A 6,534-nucleotide genomic window follows, 5' to 3' on the forward strand; every position below is an offset into this window, starting at 1 on the left:
GAAGTCCTGTTTTCGTGTCTCTGGAGGGCATCCTGAGGTCTGAGAGCAGGCCCCTTCACTTCCCTGGCACTCAGGGCCAGACTGCAGCCACTTAGGAGTTTTGGAGTAGACCTTGTGAATTGCAGGAGTAAAATTACGCACACCTGAAGTCTCACTGGCCTTCTAAGGAGCATTCTGGCTCTCCACCTGAAGGGAGGAACCTCCAGAATGAGAAACCCATGCGGAATTCTCCCCTCCCTGTGCTGGGAGGTGCCTCCAATGCATTCCCAGCCCTCCTGAGCCTACAGCCCTGTCGGACTGAATCTGTGAGGTAATGGAGGCGTTGCCTGTCTATGGAGGTGACATAAAGGCCAGGGAGTGAGAGAAGGCAGGGTTTATACTACTAGTATGCTTCACTGTTTTCTTTCCATAAACACCTTACACCTTCCCGACTTTAGAATGCAGGGATCCCTGTAGAGCAGCGTTCTCAACCTGTGGGTCCTAACAGTAGCAAAATGACAGCTGTGAAGTAGCAACAAAAATAATTTTATGGTTGGGGAGTCACTACAACCTGAACTGTATGAAAGGGTCGTGGCCTGAGGAAGGTTGAGAACCACTGCTCTTAGAGGCTAATACACCCATCACAGCCTCTCAGAGCCTCTTCCTCATTCAGTGTCTGCAACAATTTTCTCTCCAATAATCGAACAACTATTCTAACATCACACTCTGAAGTGTTTCTACATTTTTTTCAACAGCACAGCTGGTGGATTCAAATCACCCTCTGGGTTCACAGCCCAGTGCTTAACCACTGAGCCATTAGGACTCCTTTGATGGGTTACAGGCATATCTTTTAAGTTGACTTGTTAGTTTCCACCCAGTAGCGCTCACAACAACCTTATGTACAATGGAACAAAACACTGCCTGCTTGGTCTGTCCTGTGACATCCTTTAAATTACATTTGAGCTCATTTTTGCAGCCACTATGTCAATCCTTTGTTGAAGGTCTACTTCTTTTTTTTTTTTAAATTTATTTATTTTTTAACAATTTATTGGGGCTCATACAATTCTTTTCACAGTTCATACATATACATACATCAATTGTATAAAGCACATCTGTACAGTCTTTGCCCTAATCATTTTTTTCTCTTTTCTTCTTTTACATTTTATTAGGGACTCATACAACTCTTACCACAATCCATACATATACATACATCAATTGTATAAAGCACATCCATACATTCTCTGCCCCAATCATTCTCAAGGCATTTGCTCTCCACTTAAGCCCCTTGCATCAGGTCCTCTTTTTTTTTTCCCCCTCCCTCCCCATTCCCCCCTCCCTCATATGCCCTTGGTAATTTATACATCGTTGTTTTGTCATATCTTGCCCTATCTGGAGTCTCCCTTCCCCCCTTCTCTGCTGTCCCTCTCCCAGGGAAGAGGTCACATGTGGATCCTTGTAATCACTTCCCCCTTTCCAACCCACTCACCCTCCACTCTCCCAGCATCGTCCCTCACACCCTTGGTCCTGAAGGTATCATCCACCCTGGATTCCCTGTACCTCCAACCCTCATATGCACCAGTGTACAGCCTCTGTCCTATCCAGCCCTGCAAGGTAGAATTCGGATCATGGTAGTTGGGGGGAGGAAGCATCCAGGATCTGGGGGAAAGCTGTGTTCTTCATCGGTACTACCTCACACCCTAATTAACCCATCTCCTCTCCTAAACCCCTCTATGAGGGGATCTCCATTGGTCGACACTTGGGCCTTGGATCTCCACTCTGCACTTCCCCCTTCATTTAATATGATATATATATATACATGTATATACATACATGTATACATATACACATATATACACGTACATACACACACATATCTTTTTTTTTTGCATGATCCCTTGTACCTGGTCCCTTGGGCAGAAGGTCTACTTCTTTCCATGTCCCTCTACTTGACCAAGCACGGCAGCCTCCTTTAAAGACTAGTCTCTCCTTAGATGGCTAAAGTACCTGAGAGGAAGTCTTGCCATCCCCCGTTCTAAGGAGCAATTTGGCTGTACCTCTCTCACCACAGATTTGTTTATTCTGGAAAGCCCAGTCCTTAACATACTCTTCACCAGCACCGTAATTCAAGCGCATCAATTCTTTAGTCATTGCCCAACTTTCAGATGCACATGAGGCCTTGAAAATGCTGAGACTTCAGTCAGGTGCACCATTGTTTTCAAAGTGGGATCGTTGTTGTTTTTAAAATCATTTTATTGGGGGCTCATACAATTCTTATCACAATACATACATACATACATTGTGTCAAGAACATATGTACATTTTTTGCCATCATGCTCAAAACATTTGTCTTCTACTTGAGCCCTTAATATCTTCTGCTCATTTGCCTCCTCCCTCCCCACTCCCCACTAACTCATGAACCCTTCATCATTCATAAATTAGTACTTTGTGTTACACTGTCCAATGTGTCTCCCCCGCCTCCTCTGCTGTCCATCCCCCAGGGAGGAGGTGATACGTAGATTCTTGTAATCAGTTCCCCCTTTCCACCCCACATTCTCTCCACCCTCCAGGCATCACCACTCTCACCACTGGTCCTGAAGGAGTCATCTGTCCTGGATTCCCTGTGTTTCCAGTTGTTCTCTGTACCTATGTACATCCTCTGGTCTAGCCAGATTAGTAAGGTAGAATTGGGATCATGATAGTGGGGGGAGGGGAGGGAGCATTTAAGAACTAGAGGAAAGTTATATGTTTCTTCGTTGCTACCCTGCACCCTGACTGGCTCATCTCCCCAATAAGGGGGTGTCCAGTTGGCTCCCAATGGGCTTTGAGTCTCCACTCTGCACTCACCCACATTTACAATGATAGGATTTTTTGATGCTTGATACTTGATCCCTTCGACAGCTCATGGTCACACAGGCTGCTGTGTTTCTTCCATGTGGGCTTTGTTGCTTCTGAACTAGATGGCCACTTGTTTATCTTCGAACCTTTAAAACACCAGACGCTATATCTTTTGATAGCTGAGCACCATCAGCCTTCTTCACCACATTTGCTTATGCATACGTTTGTCTTCATTGATCGTATCAGGGAGGTGGGCGCCCTTTGATATGCTTTTTAGTTCTTTGATGTCTGATAACTGTTCCCTTCTGCACCTTGTGGTCAGACAGGCTGGTGTGTTTCTTCCAAGTAGGCTATGATGCTTCTCAGCTAGATGGCCACTTGTTTATCTTCAAGCCTTTGAGACCCTAGATGCTATATCTTTTGATAGCCGAGCGCCATCAGCTTTCTTCACCACATTTGATTATGCACACATTTTTCTTCAGCAATCATGTCAGCAAGGTGTGCATCCTGGAATGCCAACTTAATAGAACAATGTGTTCTTGCATTGAGTAAGTACTTGAGTGGGGGCCCAATGTCCATCTGCTGCCTTAATACTAAACCTATAATTATATGCACATAGATCTATTTCTCCACACTCTTATATACTGTATATACTCGTGTATAAGCTAAGTTTTTCAGCATGAAAAATGTGCTGAACAACTGAGGTTCGGCTTATACACGGGTCAGTGGTACCCCAGCGAGGTGTAACATCTCGCTGTACACGCACCCCCCTGAGGTAATGGGATGAGCGCCCGTTATCTCGTGGGTGATTGCTGTTGCCCCACTGTTCATTCAAAGCCCCGCTGACACTGCAGGGCTTTGAATGTTTGTTAGCTCACATCTAACCAATCAGAGCTGTCCTATGATGTAGACGGCTCCAACTCCCAGAAGCACCCATAGTGATTCACTTACGCCAGCAGCTGAACTGGTAAGGATGTGTCTGTGGCTGCGCTCTGTCTCTCCCCTCTGGTCTCTGTGTTAGTTCACATCCTGCATTCCCCGCCTGCACGGACTTCCCCCTCCCCTCCTCCCAGCTAACACGTAGAGGGACGGGTCATTACTGTGAAAGTTCTTTTTCAAAGTCTTGTTTTTTTATCCTATTATAAATGGATACTTGAACCAAATCAAAAACGCTGGTCATATGCAGCTGGTTTCAAAATGAAGGTTGTGTCAAGAGCAGAAGAGAATAACAGTATTGCAAGTAGGGAATTATATGTTGACGAAAAGCAAGTGAGGGAGTGGTGGTAAATGAAGGCTGACTTGCAACAGATTCCAAAAGCTAAAAGAGCTCGTAGTGGTTTAAGGTCTTTTTATGGGGCTCTAGAGAGTGAATTGTATAAACGGGTTATGGAGTGTCGTCAAATGGTTACTGCATAACACATATGGGAATCTGCATACGTGCTCTACAAATGGCTACGGATGACAAATATAAAGCACCAGGCATTGAAAAATTTGCTGCGTCCGCAGGATGGTGTACCCACGTCATGAGTAGGTTTGGCCTAGTATATTTGAGACAAAGAACAAAGATTTACCAGAAATTGCCACAATACCTTGAAAAAATTATGTCATTCCAGTCATTTATTATAAAACGAAGAAGGATTTATAATTATGACCTGGCAGATATTGGGAATATGGATGAAACTGCCATGACTTTTGATCTTCCAAACAATAGAACTGTGGCAAGTTTAGGAGAAAAAAACAAACATTTTTCTCAAAACCACAGGAAATTTTAAAAAAACACTTTACAGTTGTTCTATTATGTTTGGCTCATGGAACTAAGCTGTGTCCTGTCATTATTTTTAAAAGAAAGACCTTGCCTAAAAAGATCAATTTCCCACCAAGGATTACTGTGCATGCACATGTTAAAGGCTAGATGGATGAAGATGGAACCCAAAAAAAAAGGCTGGAAGAAATTTGGAACCGACGACCAGGAGCAGCCTTAAAGAAAAAGCCATCGTTACTTGTTTGGGATATGTGCAGAGCCCACCTACCTATCAGATAACATTAAAAAATTGGCAAAATATAGTAAAGTTACTTTAGCCATTCCAGGTGGGCTTACATCTGTACTACAGCCTCTGGATGTATCTTTGAATAAGCCTTTTAAAGACCATATGCGAAGGATGTGGCATGAATAGATGTCATCTGGTCAAGCCCGACTAACAAGAGGAGGAAATCTCATGAAGCCTGACATAGAGTTAATAGCAAAGTGGGTTCAAGATGCATGGGAAGACATTCCAGAAGACATGGTACGACGTGCCTTCCAGAAATGTAGTATTAGTAATGCTATGGATGGCAGTGAAGACTGCGCTTTGTATGAAAATGACAGCAGTGATGGTGATGACGGCGATCTCAGTGAGGACAGCGTCTACGATGACCTCACACCAGCTGAAGCTCTGCATTGGGATACGGATGATGATGAGGAACCCAGTTTTGAAGGATTTTAACTCTTTACATTTTAGCTTGGTTGCTGATTGAGCTCAGGGAATAGTACTCTTAAGGTATCATTGTGGATACCTTATTGTTTTTGTTGAACCTATTTTCCACTTACTGTGCTGGTTTACTAATGTTAAATGACTTGTCCTTTTATTTGTTTTTTATTTAAAATAAATATTTAAATACATTCATTACCCCACTGATGTCTCAATTTTTAGTAATTTTATTTTCATTCGTTTTGATTGTTGAAACCAATAGCTTCTGCATTTTCCACCCTAGGCTTATACTCGAATCAATCAGTTTTTCTGGTTTCCCAGGCAATAATTAGGTACCTTGGCTAATACTCGGGTTGGCTTATATTCGAATATGTACGGTAAATATATTTACATATGTACATTCCAGTCTTTATTTTTTAACACTTTAAAAAGTCTTGTGTAGCAGATTTCCCCAATGTAATGCCATTTGAATTCTTGACTGCTGACTTCCATTCATGTTGAATGTAGACACAATTTTACTTGAAAACTTCTATCTTTTCTCCATCTATCATGACATTGTCCATTAGTCCCATTGTGAGGATTTGGGTTTTGTTGTGCTCCGTATTGAAGGCTGTCGTCAAGCTAGGTAGGTGATGCTGCAATAAGCAGTGATTCTAATTTACTCTCCAGCCAATACTATGAGGATGCCGGTTGTCCCACATTCTCCCAGTGCTTAACCAATGTGTCCTGATTAGACTAGCCACAGTAGTGTGTAAACTTGGCATTTCCCTGATTGGTAATGAGATGAAGCTATTTTTTCACTTTTATTTTTGAACACTAGGAATCCTTCCTTTGTGAACTGCCTGTTTAAATTTTTTTTCACGTTTTAAATTAATTTATTAAAAAATTTTTCTCTCTTTTTAAAATGTTTTTTAGTCACCTTTAATAGATGTGTGAACAAGCACTGGAGATCCATTAAATGCATCAATAACGTAATAAGGTCATAACATGGCTCTGGGGCTCTGGAACAGGCTGACAGAATTGGGAAGGGACTTGTTTCTGCCAGGAAAAGGAGAGGGTCCGGAAGAGAAGAAAGAGATCTAACAGGTGAACCCAAGCCCAGGATTCAGAAGTGCAGCAGAGTCTAGAGTTGGCCTTAAGGTTCAAGTTCCAGCAGCCTCGATGGTAGCAGTGAACAGAGGCACAGGTGTCCAGTGTATGTAACAGCTGATGGTGCATAGTATCCACAGAAATCCAGGGTGGAGAAGGGAGA

The sequence above is a fragment of the Tenrec ecaudatus genome, chromosome 4 (genome assembly GCF_050624435.1).
Source record: "Tenrec ecaudatus isolate mTenEca1 chromosome 4, mTenEca1.hap1, whole genome shotgun sequence".
Lineage (NCBI taxonomy): Eukaryota > Metazoa > Chordata > Mammalia > Afrosoricida > Tenrecidae > Tenrec > Tenrec ecaudatus.